Source organism: Macaca nemestrina, chromosome 19, assembly GCF_043159975.1.
Source record: "Macaca nemestrina isolate mMacNem1 chromosome 19, mMacNem.hap1, whole genome shotgun sequence".
NCBI classification, from domain to species: domain Eukaryota; kingdom Metazoa; phylum Chordata; class Mammalia; order Primates; family Cercopithecidae; genus Macaca; species Macaca nemestrina.
The window spans coordinates 44,982,100-45,000,151 of NC_092143.1; the positions used below are offsets into that span (position 1 = coordinate 44,982,100).

At 38.7% G+C, this 18,052-nt stretch overlaps 1 protein-coding gene across 13 annotated transcripts in view; it reads left to right on the forward strand.

The window, feature by feature from the left end:
- The window catches only part of LOC105499676 (protein inhibitor of activated STAT 2), a 165,272-nt gene that overhangs the window by 843 nt on the left and 146,377 nt on the right, over positions 1–18,052 (forward strand). For 2 of the 13 annotated variants that reach the window (XM_024786845.2, XM_024786881.2), the window contains exons 2-3: positions 10,733–10,821; positions 13,418–13,526. The exons of 9 other annotated variants lie outside the window; for them this stretch is intronic. The gene's annotated coding sequence lies outside the window, so the exon portion shown is untranslated. The remainder of the gene's footprint in view (positions 1–10,732; positions 10,822–13,417; positions 13,527–18,052) is intronic. 2 more of the 13 variants (XM_024786866.2, XM_024786882.2) reach the window with 1 other exon arrangement.

An 18,052-nucleotide genomic window follows, 5' to 3' on the forward strand; every position in this document is an offset into this window, starting at 1 on the left:
CTTGAGGAAATATTTTTTTCTTCTTAGCCTTAAAACAAAATAACTTTATTGTTGATACCTTTGTATAGCAGAGGTTTGGAACAGGGCTGTGACGGGGGTAGAACAGAAAAGACTTCCCCCCCAGACTGATAACCTTCAAAGTCCTTAACTAAAACAAAACTAAGTGTGACGAATGGGATGGATTTATTTTGTGTGTATCGCTGAATTACTGGCGACATTAAATGAGATGTTTACAGACGGAAACCCTGATTTTTCTATTTTTAAATGTATTTTACAGTAGAGATGAGTGTAAACTTGAAATTAAATTTACTGCAACTCGTTTGTGTAACACTTATGATGTTACGATTTCTTTTTCAAATAAGGAAGAGGAATCCGGTAAAAGGTTCAGTTTTGTATATTTATTGTGTTCCGCAAGGGATGGGATGGGGGAAGGATGTTGGCTGGTTACCTGCTTAGTGGACATGAGCAAAAGAATGTATGTTCTGCTGTAAACAGAGATTGTTGGAGTTTGCACAGTGCCTGCCATATTCCCTCCTATTTCAAAAATAATTATTAAGTTCCCAGTAAACACATATTAATACATGTTATGCCCCGTAGTAGTTTATGCAGATAACCATGTTTAGGTAAAGAGTGTTCATACTTGGTAAGTGTAAGGGTTTTAGTGGCTCAGAGCCCCAGCTGTAGAGCTTTTAACACCTGTGGAGCTTTTGAAACAAGGAACCCTGAACCTCACCTCTGTAAATTCATGCGTTAGATTTAGGATGGGTTGAGAAGACTGAACTCTGAAGTTATATTTATTTTTACCTGCCATCTAGTTTTAATTTTTGTGTAGTAACAGATGTATACAAGTTTTCTAAGTTTTTTTTTCGTTGTTAATGAAAACTTTCCAGTATTTTTGTTAGACTTTTGTGAATGTTATTGGCCAAAGCTTAATGTAAAGCGGAGAATTTACTCGCTCTTATAGAGCAGAGTAAAAGCAGTCAGTGCTCAGATTGGAGTGCAACTAGCAACTGGAAAGTGGTAGAAACCAAAGAAGCCTTTTTTCTCTTCCTTTCTGTCTTCCTCTCTTTTGTTTTGTGGATCAGCATCATCCTCTCTTCCTGTAAATCAGCTGTCTTTACTTCTTGCATTTGTTAGAATATGGCCCCTCTCCCACAATTCATATGAAGTGCCCAACAGACTAACGGGAGAATTTTCAGGGGAGGGAGGGGTACAGACTGGGCACATGCAGTAAGCATCATCTGCTTTTCTTTGCCTTAACTGCTCTGTGCAGACCCATGTTACCCTACACTTGAATATGAACTGTATCCCGCCCCTACATCCCATTACAGACCATAATGATGATGATGGTATATACCCATTTTAATACAGTGGTTATTCCATGCCTGGTTTTGGTCTAAGCATTTTTTCTATACTTAATTCTCACAATTTTTTGAAGAAAACGAAGCACAGAGAGGTTAACCTGACCTAAATCACACAGCTTGAGACTTGAAAAGCTGAGATTTTTAATCTTAGACATGTAGCTTTAGAGTCTGGGCTTTTCAGAGCCTGAGCTTCACTGCTTTGTTCTGGTACCTTGGGGTCTAGGTGGAGCTTCTAGCCATCATCCTGTGATTGATCCTAAATTAAATGATTGGTAACATCCTTCTTGTGTGACGTTATAATAAAGGAAGAAAAACAGAATGAAAAACTGAATAGAACGAAAAGGGGAAGAAATCTTGGATTCTCAAAATGATGGTCCTTGGTTCAAAATATATTGTGATGGTCAGAGTGATGGTCAAGTAAATTATAGGACCAGGAAAAATTATGGGCATTAGTTTGTTGGCTAACTTCTTGGCAGTAGAGAAATTGGTCAGCCGATCTGGATGCCACATACTTGGCTGCTGATAAGCCACAGAGAAGATTTCCATTACCCTTCCAAAACCACTCATTTTGGACAAGTATAATCAGAGCAGTTCACATCCTGGCTAGTGCTGCATCTATACTGGAGGTAGGAAATTTTGGGAAAGGTCATCCTCAGTGTGGTTTGGTGACCCTTGTGCCTTTGCTTTTTAGACTTGTATGTGTGTGTGTGGCAGGGGTGGGGGTGGGTTGGTTATTAGATGAGGCAACTGTTAAGGGGTTGCCTGACCATTTCTGTTTTGGAGACTGCTATGTGAGCCGGTACCAGAGATCTTGGCTGGTCATAGCAGAATATGGCAGCTCTATACCTTGTTGCCTTTCAGTCCAGGTGACCAGAATACCAGCCTACCTCTCTTCCAGTTCTGGGAGAGAGAATCTGATTGGCTGAGTTTAGGTCAAGCTCTACTTCTGTTCTAATCATCTATAGCCAAGGACTTAGAGTCAAAGCACATAAACCTAATCAACAGATTATCCTGATGGATTGAAGGAAAGGAAGTGGGGAAGTTCTCTGAAAAGGGAAAATATGGCCTGTGTACTTGAAGATGATTACAATAATGTGTTATATATTAGAAGCTTTCAAGGTACCAGAGAAGAAATTACTCAATTCGGCTGGGCGCGGTGGCTCTTGCCTGTAATCCCAGCACTTTTGGAGGCCGAGGCAGGTGGATCACGAGGTCAGGAGATCAAGACCATCCTGGCCAACATGGTGAAACCCGTCTCTACTAAAAATACAAAAAATTAGCCGGGTGGGGTGGCGGGTGCCTGTAGTCCCACCTACTCGGGAGGCTGAGGCAGGAGAACGACATAAACCGGGTAGGTGGAACTTGCAATGAGCGGAGATTGCACCACTGCACTCCAGCCTGGGCGACAGCGAGACTCCGTCTCAAAAAAAAAAAAAAAAATTAGTTCGCCAGTTGCTTTTTTATGGCGTCTATGTTGTTAGGAGTTGAAGGAGTGATTAGTTTGTGAATGAACAGATTTTGAATTAATGAGTTGTGAATTAATATGGGACAAGATCATAAGATTTGAGGCCTGAACTTCTGTCACTGCCGCCTTGCTTCCTCAAAAATGGTCTGGAGGGCAGGGCGTGGTAGCTCACACCTGTAATTTCAGCGCTTTGGGAGGCAGGATGATGGCTTGAGGCCAGGAGTTCTGGGTTACAGCTAGGTCTGATCCTGCCTCTGCACTCCAGCCTCAGCGACAGAGGGAGACCCTGTCTCAAACAAGTCTGTAAAAGAGCTAAGCACAGGGATGGAGGAGAGCAGGAGTTGAGTTTCTGGAATCACTTAACTCTTCTTTAACCAGAGCAGCTTTTTCTTTACCCTTATATTTCCCTTCCAGTTGCATATTTCCAACACTGTGATCTGCTGTTGGCAGTCATTCACAAAAAGGTCCCTGCTACACTTTAACCTGGTTAATCTACTTTCCCTACTTATCATCACTCAGTGGGGAGGAGGGGGATCTATTGTAGTGAATTTTTTTTTTAAAGGATCTCCCTTCTGTATTCTTCATCCCCTTCTTTTCATGCATTGAGAATTTATTCTGTGTGTGTCTCAGAATGAGAGTGAATGTGCATGTGAGAATCTAGTTGTGCATTTGGCCTGAGAGCCAGCGATGACTTTATCAATAGATACTGGGTAAACCAGAGCATTTACCAAACTGGGTAAATTTTTTTGTGTCATAATTTGAAGATCAGATTTGGGTCTTTCATGCTAAGAAGCTTAAGTAATTCTGTAACAGAAGGTTTTCTGTCTAGAAGGCTTAAATGTTTGGTTTCCTTACACCTACCAGGAGCCACCATCCTGATAACTTCAAGTGCTGTTAGGATGCAGAGGGAGAATGGGAAGTTAATGGGGGATTTGAGGTTAGAGGTCCTCATCATACTCCTCTCCCCATTTATTGGGCAGGGATATAAACTAGTAGATATGATAGATATAACAGAATCTTCCATATGATTCAAAGCTATTATGGGACGCAACTAAAATTTCCAAGGCTTCCCCTGAGATCATGTCAATGAAAGCACGTTCGAAACAAAATATATTTAATTTAAAGTGAAATAGGCTGGGCACAGTGGCTCAAGGCTGTAATCCCAGCATTTGGGGAGGCTGAGGCGGGTGGATCACCTGATGTCACATTTTTTATTCTCTCATTTCCATTTCTCATGTTTTTTAAATGAAAGCAATATTTGTGCAGACAGTACTGAAAAAATTCAAAATAGTGAAGGTCTTCCCTTTTTCATTAAGTTCCACTCCTGTTATGCTTTTAATCATTTTTTGTTTGTTTTTAGGATTTTATTGTTGTTGTTCCAAAAGTCTAAAAATATTATACCATGCCTTTCTCACTATATTTTTTTCAGCTCAAAAAAAATGTTTCTTAACTCTTTGGTAGATAAGAAATTTAGGTCATTTTTCCACCTGTCCTAGACTTTGATTTCTACCAGTTACATTTTTGTTCCTAATTTTGCTGTTGTTTCTAACTTTTTATTATAAATTTCTGTTTATTGACCTATCACTTTTAGACAGTACATTTGGCCCTTCATGTCTGTGGATGACTTATCTTTGGTTTCAACCAACCTTGGATCAAAAATATTCAGGAAAAACGGATGGTTACATCTGTACTGAACATGTACAGACTTTTTTCCCTGTCAGTATTTCCCTAGCATTATAGTATAACAACTATTTCATAGCATTTGCAATATATTAGGTATTGTAAGTAATCTAGAAATGATTTAAAGTACATAGGAGTATGTGTATAGGTTATATGCAAATACTATGCTATTTTATATAAGAGATTTAAGCATTCTTGGATTTTGGTATCTGCAGGGAACCCTGGTACCAACCCCCTATAGATACTGAGAGACAACTATATTTCCTCACTTCCTGGTCTTTCAGAAAAGGATATAACACCCATCCCTTTCCTTTTGGGATTTAAAAGCCAAATCTTGCCTTTGTTTTTCCCTCCTCCCCTCCTAGCCTTTGTTTTCTTTTTTCCTTTTTCTTGAGATGGGATTTTGCTTTTGTTGCCCAAGCTGGAGTGCAGTGGCGCCATCTTGACTCACTGCAACCTCCGCCTCCTGGGTTCAAGCGGTTCTCCTGCCTCAGCTTCGTGATTAGCTGGGATTACAGGTGCCTGCAACCATGCCTGGCTAATTTTTGTATTTTTAATAGAGACAGGGTTTCACCATATTGGTCAGGCTAGTCTCAAACTCCTGACCTCAGGTGATCCACCCCCCTTGGCTTCCCAAAGTGATGGGATTACAGGCATCAGCCACTGTGCCTGGCCCCAGCCTTTGTTTTTTGTTAGTACTATTACATTGTCAAGATTTACAGCGTTTATATAATGTTTTATAACTCTTCTAAAATTTTCTGTCCTTCTATAGGAAAATTCTAGAAATTGAGTACTAATAGCCACTCTTAAATATGTATGTTGACATGAGTATTAGTTACTGTAGAACTAAGTACTGTGGAGCCATAGAGGAACTTTACTTCTGTTAAACCTGTGATCCTTAAAAAATAAATATAACAAAGTCAGCCAGGCACAGTGGCTCACGTCTGTAATCCCAGCACTTTGGGAGGCCGAGGTGGGCGGATCACCTGAGGTCAGGAGTTCGAGATCAGCCTGGCCAACGTGGTGAAACCCCGTCTCTACTAAAAATGCAAAAATTAGCCAGACGTGGTGGTGGGCACCTGCAGTCCCAGCTACTCAGGAGGCTGAGGCAGGAGAACTGCTTGAACCAGGGAGGCGGAGGTTGCAGTGAGCCAAGATCATGCCACTGCACTCTAGCCTGGGCGACAGAGAGAGGCTTCGTCTCAAAAAAAAAAAAAAAAAAGAAATATAACAAAGTCCTGCTTGAATGAGGAAGGCTCACTGAAGTTTTTTTTTAAATTTGATATTATAATGGATTCTCGTCTTGTAACCATTCAACTTTTCTTGGTAGACTTTCTGGAGTCTTGGCTTGCCTTTTCTAATTTTGGAAGCTTTGTAGACTTGTTACCCAGCTGTCATCCAGGGATTACTTCACAGTGTTCTCCTGGGTTAGATCTATTGTTATTTGGATCCCATGTTTTTCTCTTTTAGATACCTTTTTTATTTTACAGGAATACAGTCTTCAATAGTTGTTTCTGGAAGGATATGCTGGTGATAAACTTTCTAAGTTCTTGAATGTTGAAAATGGCTTGTCTTTGTTCCTGATTGAAAGTTTACATGTGTAATTATAAATTTCTCAGAGCTTTGAAAGCTTTGCTGTGGAAATTTAAAATACTTGGTGTGCTAATGAGAGGTCCATTGCAGATCGGATGGTTATTCTCTTGTAGAAGATTGTAATCTACAATTGTAGTCTACAATCTATGGCATTTGTTTACATTCTGGAAGGTTTCTTTGATTTTGTCTTTGAACTTTTCTATACAATTTATTTCAGTAGTTATCTTTAATTTATAAGAGCTCTTCTATCATCTTTTTCATTTTTCTTTTTAAATAGCCCCCTGTCCTTGATTTATGGGAAAATACCTTGAGTTTCTCTGATGCTAATTTTTCTAGAGTTCTTGAGACATTTCTCTGAATTGGTGACTCTAATAGTGGGTTTGTATTTAGGTATACTATACTAATTTTCGTCTTTTAAATATTTAAGTTATTTGATAAGTACAAAAGTTTATAACAGGTAAGGTGTCTGTAAACAAACATACATGTAATTACCAGCCAGTTTACTAATTCATTAGTGTAACTTTAGCAGAATGCCCTTTCCTGATTGTATCCACTGCAGCCATGCCCGCCTTCACCAATGAGAGTAGCTACTGTGCTGAATTTTGGATTCGTCATTCCTTGTCTGTCTTTATACTTTTAATATATATGCATATGTAAAATTTATTTATTTATTTATTTATTTATTTTTTGAGATGGAGTTTCGCTCTTCTTACCCAGGCTGGAGTGCAATGGCGTGATCTTGACTCACCGCAACCTCTTTCTCCCGGGTTCAAGCAATTTTACTGCCTCAGCCTGCCAAGTAGCTGGAATTACAGGCGTGCACCACCATGGCTGGCTAATTTTTTTGTATTATTAGTAGAGATGGGTTTTCACCATGTTGGCCAGGCTGGTCTTGAACTCCTGACTTCAGGTGATCTATCCGCCTCGGCCTCCCAAAGTGCTGGGATTACAGGTGTGAGCCACCATGCCCGGCCATCCATATTTCTTAAATCCAAATGTTTGAAAATGAAGAAAAAATAATTGTAAATTTTCACCAAACTTATCTTGCAGAAAAACCTTGACCTGCACTGATATTGTAATCTTTGTTGATCTCACTTAATGTGAATATTTGTATGTTTCACTGTAGAGATTATAGGAATAGAATTGCTGGTATTTAATAAGAATATGTGCATATTCACCAGTATTGGATAATGTCAGATTATCTTCCAAAGAAGGTGGTGTCAGTGTTCGTTCTCTCCAGCAATGCAGAAGGTTTCATTACTCAGCTTTCTTGCTAACATCTACTTTTGTCACACTTCAAAAGGTTTTTTTGGCTGGGCATGGTAGCTCACGCCTGTAATCCTAGCACTTTGGGAGGCCATGGTGGGTGGATGGCTTGAGACCTGGAGTTTGAGACCAGCCTGGGTAAAATGGTGAAACCCCATTTCTAACAAAACAAAATAAAACAAAATTAGCTGGGCATAGTGACCCACACCTGTAGTCCCAGCTACTTGGCACGCTGAGGTGGGATCACCTGAAGCTAGGAAGTCAAGGCTTCAGTGAGCTGTGATCATGCTATTGCACACCAGCCTAGGCAACAGAGTGAGACCCTGTCTCAAAAAAAAAAGTTTTAACCCGTAAGTATAAAATACCACCTTTTAGTTTTCATTTTCTTTTGCTAATAGTTTGAGCATCTTTTACTATACTGATTAGCCATTCTTCCCTTTTCTCAGATTCCTATTCATGTCTTTTGCCCATGTTTGTACTAGATTTTTTAAAAAGATTATTTCTTACTGATTTTTAATAGTTTTATTAAACTATTTTTAATAGTTTTATTATTTATTTTTAATTATATTTAATTATTTATTATTAATAGTTTTTATTAATTAATTATTAATTATTGTTAACAGTTTTATTAAAACTATTAATAGTTTTATTAATAGTTGGATGTATGTGGTGCAAGTTTCTCCTTTCAATTGGGCTCACTTTTAAATAATTTTTATTTTTATTTTTATTTTTTGAGATGGGGTCTCACTCTGTTTCCCTGGCTGGAGAGAAGCGGTGTGATCTCAGCTTACTGCACCTTCCGCCCCCAATGTTCAAGAGAGTCTCCTGTCTCAGACTCCTGGGTAGCTGGGATTACAGGTACCTGCCACCATGCCTGGCTAATTTTTGTAATTTTAGTAGAGACGGTGTTTCACCATGTTGGTTAGGCTGGTCTCGAACTCCTGACCTCAGGTGATCCACCCGCCTCAGCCTCCCAAAGTGCTGGGATTACAGACGTGAGCCACTGCACCCAGCTTTATGCATTTTTTGATGAGTAGAAGTTCTTAATTTTTATGTGATTGCATTTATCAGGCTTTTCTTTATGGATAATGCTTTTGAACCTTATTGAAGAAATTTTTCAACAGAGTTCTTGAAGATATTTTCCGTTATTGTAAAAGTGTAAGACATAGTTTTTTTGTTTTTTTACCTTTTCTCATTTAAGGTTTTAATACACCTGGAGTTGATTTTGTATACAGTGTGAAGTGGTGACCAAGATGCATGGTTTTTCTTCAAAGAATGATAAATTGTTCCATCACCTTTCATGCAAATTTTTTTCTTCGCTGGTTTGGATGCCATCATTCATCTCTGCTTGGGTTCTGGACTCTGGGCCATTAGTCTGTTTTTATAGAAATTGTTAAAAAGTTACAGTAACTAAAACAAGATGATTATGCTGCTAGCACAAACAAACTTCTTGCCTGGTGAGGTGGCTCAAGGCTGTAATCCCAGAACTTTGGGAGGCCATGGTGGGAGCATCACTTGAGCCGGGAGTTCAAGACCAGCCTGGGCAACATGGTGAGACCCCATCTCTGTGTAAGATAATATTTTTTATAATAAAAAGCCAAACTTCTTTTGATATATAGCATACACATAGAAAGTACGCAGATCATGAAATTATAACTGGATGAAATTTCTCAAAATAATCATCAGGCAGGTCAAGAAATAGAACATTACCAGCACTCTAAATATTCCCCTCCCCAGTAGCTAACCTCATTCTTCCAAAAACGACCTACTATCCTAACTTGAACAGATTAGTATTGCCTGTTTTTGAACTTTATATAAATGGAACCTGTATAGTATATATACAGTCGCCCCTTGGTATACCTGGGGGATTGGTTCTAGGACCCACCCTCCCAATACTAAAATCATGTGTACTCAAGTCCTGAAGTTGGCACTGCAGAACCCATGTATAGGAAAAGTGGGCCCTCTGTATATGTGGGTTTCACATCCTGCAAATACTGTGTTTTTGATCTGCATTTGGTTGAAAAAAAAATGTGTATAGGTGGACCTGCACAGTTCAAACCAGTTGACAGGATACAGTTGACCCTTGAATAACACAGGTTATTGTTATTGGATAATGGTCAAAGGTCAACTGTATTCTGTTTCTGTATATGTATTCTGTTGTTTCTGCCTTTTTTTCCTGTTTTGTTTGCGAGATTCATCCCTAGTGTTGTCTGTAGTTGTAGTTAGTTCATTCCCTTTTGCTAGTGATATAGTAGAGTTCCAGTTGCTCCATATCCTTGTCTACCCTTTTGATTTTAGACACTGTGGTGAATGTGTAGTGGTTTTAATTTGCATCTCCCTAATAAGTAATGATGTCAAGCTCCTTTGAATGTGCTCATTGGCCATTTGGATTTCTTTTGTATAGTGGCTTGCCAAGTCTTTTACTCATTTTTATATTGGGACATCTGTCTTTTCCATACTGATTCATAGGAGTTCATTATACATCCTGGAAACCATCTCTTGCTGGTTATGTTTTGTAAATACCTTCTCTTTTTTCCCCTGCCTTACGAGTCTTTTCAGAGTTCTGCTGGACTTTTAACCTCTCCATTGCCCTTTCCCATTGGCAAATATCTCTGGGGAAGGCATCAGGAAACTCAGCTTTGCGGTCTCTCCTTCTTTTCAGAGTCTTGGTGTCTCAGGTCCTTACTGCCTTTGTAGTGCTTCCTGCATTCAAACAGATTTTTGTTTTTTAATATTATATTTGGTTGTTAAGCTCTCACAGGAAGAGCTCGTCTGAAACAGTCTAGTCAGTCATTGAGGGACACAGAAGTAGCATAAGTCCTCCTGGCTTGTGGTTGTTCAAGGAACTTCTTGATTGTTTGCTTCTCCACATAATTTTAGAATCTCATTTTCATGTTATACACCTCCCTCCCATACACATACGTCTTGTTGGTAGTTTGATGGGAAATATATTGAATCTGCACATTAGTTTGGAGAGAATTACATTTTGCTGCTAAGTTTTCTTAACTGGGATCATTGTAATCTCCATTTCTTTAAGGTTTTTTACAACGTCTTTCAGTAAAGTTTTGTTATTTTCAGTTAAAGTACTGCAAATATTTTGTTAGATTTATTTCTGACAACATTATTTTTATAGCAAATCAAATACTAACTTTTTATAATTATACTTTGCTGTGTATAGAAGTACAGTTTGGCTTCGTATAACAACCTTGCTATACTCCTAATTGTGATAAATTATCTTTAGATTTCTTTTGGATTTTTCTATGCAGACAGTCCTATCTGTGAATAATGACCTCTTTGTTTCCTCCTTTCCAATTCTTATGCTTTTTTTTTTTCTTTCTTTTTCTTGTCTTAATGTGCTGGCTAGGATCTCCAGTACAATGTTGAATAGAAGCTGTGATGGGGGTATCCTGATCTTGTTCCTGATTTTAAAGGGAATGCTTTCAAAGTTTCACAGTTAAGTATAATGCTTGCTGTAGGTGTATTATAGATAATCTTTTCAGGTTAAGGATGTTCCCTTTCTTAGTTTGCTAATTTAAAAAAATCATGAATGAATTTTATCAGGAGCTTTTTCTGCATCTTTTGAGAAAATTATGTATTTCTCTTTTGTAATCTGTTAACATGCTGAGTTATATTAATTTTTTCCCAATATTTAAACAAACTTTGTGTTGCAGATATAAATTCAACCCTGATCTATCTGTTCCTTTTTTTCATTGGACTCAGTTTGGAGATATTTAATTTAGGATTTTTGTCTCTCATAATGAGTACAACTAGCCTATAATTAAAAAATATACCTTTCCTCTTCTGGAAGAGTTTATGTAACATTAGAAAGGTCTGTTTCTTAAATATTTAGTAGAACTTGCTCATAAAATTATTACTATTTTTTTCTTTGAGGAATGCTTCAATTGCTTTGGTTGTAGGACTGTTCATATTTTCAAGTTTCAGACCTGTTTTAGTAGTTCATACTTTTATAGCAAGTTGTTCATTTCGTCCACATCCTTGAATTGTAGCATTTAGATGTTAATCTCTTATTTTCAGGTACTTGTAGTTAATATCCCCTTGTCTTTTTTTCAAATGCCTTCTTTTTTTCTTGATAATTTTTGGCTAAAAGTTTGCCAGTTTTTAAAGATTTTTCAGAGAATCAAGTTTTTGATATTGTTTATGCTCTTTAGTGTATCCTTCCCCTGTTTCATTAATTTTTGCTCTTCTTTTCTTTTCTTGTATTTCCTTTGGAGTTCTGTTCTTTTATTCTAATTTCTTAAGTTGGATGCCTGTCATTAATTTTCAGCATTTTAACCTAGTTATTTAAGATCATAAAATGTCTGCGTATTGCCTCCTTGTTATGTGTTTTGATGTGTAATATTTCCGTTATTTTTACTTGTGTTTTTCTGTTTTCCACTGTGAATTCTTTAACTTACGAACTATTTAAAAATTTAATTTCCAAACATATGAGAGTTCCTCTAGTTGATTTGGCTATTGATTTGTAATTGCATTTTGGTTAGGCAGCATGTTTGTGTGTGATGCCAGTTGGTGTGTATAATGCCAATTCTTTGAAATATGTTTAGACTATTAAAAATGTGATCCATTTTAATAATTTTTATTTGTACATGAAGAGAATATTGCCTGGTTTTTGGTACAGTTTTATATATGTCCAGTATGTAGGCTTGTTAATTATGTTGTTCAAATCTCATATCTTTATTTTTTATTAAGAGCAGAGTTAATTTTTTACTAGAATTTTGTTTTATTTTTCATTTTTCTTTGTAGTTCTATTGATTTTTAAACCATATTTTTAACATTATTACTAGCACATGAAAGAACCGTAATCCTGTAATCTTAGCACCTTGGGAGGTTGAGGTGGGAGCATCACTTGAGCCCGAGAGTTTGAGACCAGCCTGAGTACCGTAGTGAGACCCCCATCTCTTTTTTTTTTTTGAGACGGACAGAGTCTTGCTCTGTCACCCAGGCTGGAGTGCAATGGCACAATCTCGACTCACGGCAACCTCCGCCTTCCGGGTTCAAGCGATTCTCCTGTCTCAGCCTCCTGAGTAGCTGGGACTACAGGTGCCCGCCACCATGCCCGGCTAATTTTTGTATTTTTAGTATAGATGGGGTTTCATCATGTTGGTCAGGCTGGTCTTGAACTCCTGATCTCAGGTGATCTGCCCACCTCAGCCTCCCTAAGTGCTGGGATTACAGGCGTGAGCCACTGCGTCCGGCCTTCTAGATTATTTTTGTTTTTGTCAGTTTTGCCTAATTTAAAAAATTTTGCCTCACTCTTACATTTTTGTGTCCTTTTATTTCAGTTTTATCTCTTTCGAATATAATGCCATTGAATTTTAAGAAAATTAAAAATCTAGTCTGATAGTCTTACTCTTTGTAGTTTTTAAATTAAACTTTTAATGAAGATGATTGCCAATTCACTTGCATTTCTAGGAAATAATACAGAGACATTCCGTGTACTCTTTCTCTAGTTTTTTTCAGAGTTAACATCTTAAAGACCTTAGTACAGTATCACAACCAGGATATTGACATTAACACAATCAAGATATAGACCATTTTTTCACCACAAGGATTCCTCCCTCCAAAGTATTGTCATTTTATAGTCACACTTGTTCCTGTCTCATCCAGTTCCCTCACTCTCTGGGGCCCACTCATCTTTTTCATTTCTGTGATTTTTATCTTTTCAAAAATATTACATAAATAGAATCACACAGTATGTAACCTTTTGGGTCTGGCTTTTTCATTCAACATAATTCTGGAAGTTCATCCAAGTTGTTGTGTATAAACAGCTCATCCCTTTTTGTTGCTGAATAGCTTTCCACGATATGATTTCACTATAGTTTGTTTAACCATTCACCTGTTGAGGGACATCTGGGTTGTTTACAGTTTTTTGATAATTATGAATAAAACTGCTATAAAGATTTGTGCATAGGTTTTTTTGGTAAACTTATGCACACATCTTTCTCGGAGATAAATGCCCAGGAGTGCAGTTGCTGGGTTGTGTGGTCATTGTATGTATAGTTTTTAAAGAACTTGCTAAACTGTTTTCCAGAGTGGCTGTACCATTTTACATCCCTACCAGCAATGTATGGAGTGATCCAGTTTCTCTGCATCCTCGCCAGCATTTGGTGTTATCAGTGTTTTTCATTTTAGCCATTCTGGTAGGTATCTAGTGATATCTCAGTGAGGTTTTTATTTGCATTTCCCCAATGGCTAATGATGCTAAACATATTTTTGTGTGCTTATTTGCCATCTGTAATATCACCATCCATGACATGTCTCTTTGTGTCTTTTGTCCTTTTTCTAATTGAATTATTTTTCTTTTCCTGTTGCGTTTTGAGAGTTCTAAGTATATCCTGGATAGTAGTCCTTTGTCAGATATGTGTTTGCAAATGTTAATATTTTCTTTGCATCTGTTGATTGTCTTTTTATCCTTTTAAAGGAGTCTTTTGAGTAGCACAAGTTTTAGTTTGCGTGAAGTCTGATGTGTCATATTTCCTTTTATGGATCTTGCTTTTAGTTTCAAATCTAAGAACTCTGCCTAGTCTTAGATCCTGAAGATTTTCCTGCTTATTAAAAAAAAGTTTTGTAGTTTTATTTTTACATTAGACTCTGATCCATTTGGAGTTACTTTTGTATAAGGTATGAGACTTAAGTGGAAGTTCATTTTTCTGTCTATGGGTGTCCAGTTGATCCAGCACCATATATTGAAAGACTGTCTTTCTTCCACTGAGTTAATTTTACACTTTTATCAACAATTATTTGGATGTATATGTATATGTCTATTTCTGGGTTCTGTATTCTGTTCGCTTCATCTGTGTGTCTACCTGCCCACTAATAACCACGCAGTCTGTCAGTCCTAGCTAAGTTGTAACATGGAATAGATTGATTCCTCTCCCTCTGTCCTTTTTAAAAATTGTTTTGGCTCTTCTATGATTATTTCTTTTGCCTTTTCATACACATTTTAGAATAAGGTCATCTATATCTACAAAAATCTTGCTGGAATTTGGATACTAATTATATTAAACCTATATATCGGTTTGGGGAAAGTTGATGTCTTTACTATGTTGAGTTTTCCAAATCTGTGAAGAATTTATTTATTTAGATTTTCTTTTCTCTCTCTTTTTTTTTGTTTTGAGACAGAGTTTCACTTTTGTTGCCCAAGCTGGAGTGCAATGGCACGATCTCGGCTCACTGCAACCTCTGCCTCCCAGGTTCAAGCGATTCTCCTACCTCAGCCTCCCGAGTAGCTGGGATTACAGGCATGTGCCACCATGCACGGCTAATTTTTTTGTGTGTCTTTGGTAGAGGTGGGGTTTCTCCATGTTGGTCAGACAGGTCTGGAACTCCCGGCCTCAGTGATCCGCCCACCTCAGCCTCCCAAAGTGCTGCTGGGATTACAGGCGTGAGCCATCGTGCCCGGCTTTTAGATTTTCTTAGATTTTTAAAAAATTCAGTGTTTTGTAGTTTTCAGCATATAAGTCCTGTACATGTTTGTTACATTTTTACATATGTATTTTAATTTTCTTTGGAGTGTTATAAATGGTGATGTTTTTAACTTGTTTTCACATGTTGATTTTTAGTGTATAAAAATGGGATTGGTTTTTGTGTGTTAATGTTATATCCTGGGACCTTGCTGAACTCACAAGTTCTAGGAGTTGTTTTGTAAATTTGTTGAAATTTTCTATGTAAACAATCATTCCACCTACAAATATAGTTTTATTTTTTATTTCAACTCATTCCTTTTATTTCCATTTCTTGTCTTATTCTGCTAGCTAGAACTTTTAGTACTATGTTGAATGAGTGGTGATAGTAGGCATCTTTGCCTCAGTTCCAATTATTAGAGGGAAAGCAATCTTTCACCCCTGAGTATAATATTGGCTTAATTTTTTTTTTTTGGTAGACCTGTTTATCAAATTGAGGAAGCTCTCCTCTGTTCTTGTTTTTGCGGGTTTTTAAATCATGAGCAGGTGTTGAATTTGTGAAATGCTTTTTTCACATTGATTGATTTGATAATATGATTTTTTTTATAACTGTTAATATGATGTATTCTATAGATCTCAAAACAAATACACAGATAAGACACAGCGAAAATGCTGAGCAGCAGTGGCATATAATGAACCAGCCTTGCATACTGGAATAAACTCCACTTGGTCATGGTGCATAATGACCATGGTATTTAATTCTTTTTATATGTTGCTGAATTTTATTGGCTCATATTTTGTTAAGGATTTTTTTTTTTTTTTTTTTTTTTTTTTGAGACGGAGTCTTGCTCTGTGCCCCAGGCTGGAGTGCAGTGGCGCGATCTCGGCTCACTGCAAGCTCCGCCTCCCCGGGTTCACGCCATTCTCCTGCCTCAGCCTCCTGAGTAGCTGGGACTACAGGCGCCTGCCACCTCGCCCAGCTAATTTTCTTGTATTTTCAGTAGAGACGGGGTTTCACCGTGTTAGCCAGGATGGTCTCGATCTCCTGACCTCGTGATCCGCCCGTCTCGGCCTCCCAAAGTGCTAGGATTACAGGCTTGAGCCACCGCGCCCGGCCTGTTAAGGATTTTAACATCTATATTCATGATGAATATTGATCTGTAGTTTTAATTTTTTTTTTTTTTTTTTTTGAGACAGTTTCACTCTTGTTGCCCAGGCTGGAGTGCGATGGCATGATCTCGGCTCACCACAACCTCTGCCTCCCAGGTTCAAGCGATTCTCCTGCCTCAGCCTCCCGAGTAGCTGGGAGTACAAGCATGTGCCACGGCTAATTTTGTATTTTTCTTAGGGATGGGGTTCTCCATGTTGGTCAGGCTGACCTCAAACTCCTGACCGCAGGTGATTCTCCCACCTCAGCCTCCCAAAGTGCTGGAATTACAGGCATGAGCCACTGCACCCAGCCTGTAGTTTAATTTTTTGTGTGTCTTTGTTTTGGTATCATGGTAATATTAGTTTCATAAAATGAATTTGGGAATGTTCTCTCATCTTCTGTTTTCTGGAAGAAATTATATTGAATTGTTGTTAGTTTTTCTTTATTTTTATTTTTTTTATATTATTTAAGACAGAGTTTTGTTCTTATCACCCAGGCTGGAGTACAATGGTGTGACCTCGGCTCACCGCAGCCTCCGCCTTTAAGATTCAAGCAGTTCTTCTGCCTCAGCCTCCTGAGCAGCTGGGATTGCAGGCGCCTGCCACCAGGCCCAGCTAATTTTTGTATTTTTAGTAGAGATGGAGTTTCACCATCTTGGCTAGGCTGGTCTCGAACTTCTGACCTCACGATTCACCCGCCTTGGCCTCCCAAAGTGCTGGGATTACAGGTGTGAGCCACTGTGCCCAGCCTCTATTATGTATTTTTTTTAGATGAGGTCTTACTCTGTCACCCAGGCTGGGAACACTGGTATGATTATAGCTCACCGCAGCCTCAAACTCCTGGACCCAGGGTATCCTCCTGTCTCAGCCTCCTAAATAATCAAGACTACAGGTGAGCACCACCAAGCCGTGGTAATTAAAAACATTTTTTTGTTTGTTTGTTTTGGCAGAAGCTGGGTCTCACTTTGTTGCCCAGGCTGGTCTTGAACTCCTGGCCCAAGTGATCCTCCTACCGCAGCCTCCCAAATAGCTGAGATTACCAGGTTGGAGCTACTGTGCCTTGCCTATATTATCTTTTTTTTTTTTTTTTTTTTTTTTTTTTGAGACGGAGTCTCGCTCTGTCACCCAGGCTGGAGTGCAGTGGCCGGATCTCAGCTCACTGCAACCTCCACCTCCTGGGTTCAAGCGATTCTCGTGTCTCAGCCTCCAAGTAGCTGGGATTACAGGCTCCCACCACCACACCCAACTAATTTTTGTATTTTTTGTAGAGACTGTGTTTTACCGTGTTGGCCAGGCTGGTCACAAACTCCTGACCTCAAGTGATCCGCCTGCCTCAGCCTTCCAAAGTGCTGGGATTTCAGGCGTGAGCCACCATGCCCCCCCAATTTTTGTATTTTTTAGTAGAAGTGGTGTTGGACCATGTTGACCAGACTGATCTCAAACTTCTGACTTCAAGTGATCTGTCCACTTGGCCTCCCAAAGTGCACCCTTGCACCCTACTGCCAATTTATATGCCTTAATTGCTCAGCGTTTTCATTCCGTCTTATTTATTTTTATATTTTTCCTGATGCTCTCAGGATGAGATCTGTGTTTTCTTAATCTCACAAATTTGATACTGTTATTTCATATAGTAAAGGTTTGTTTAGTTGACTACATCCCTCCCCACATTTGTTTTGTGTGAAAAACGAACATCATTCTGTGGTCTTAATACTCATTCTGGGCACCAGCATGGTGGCTTATGCACTTTAGGAGGCCAAGGCAGAAGCATCACTTGAGCCCAGGAGTTTGAGACCAGTGTGCAAAACATAATGAAATCTCATCTTTACTAAAAATAAAAAAATTAACAGGCATGGTGGTGTGTGCTTGTAGTCCCAGTCACGCTGGAGGCTGAGGCAGGAAGATCACTTGAGCTCAGGAGGTTGAGGCTGCAGTGAGCAGTGTTTGCACCACTGCACTCTGGGCAGCTGAGCCAAGACCCTGTCTCAAATAACGACAGATGCTCATTCCTCGAGATTACTCTGGTTCAGCAGTGGTGCGCTTTTTGCAGTTCACTTTCATTGAATGTGTCAGGCCTGCTTTTGTCTTCAGGACTTCTGCATTTGCTATGGAATGCC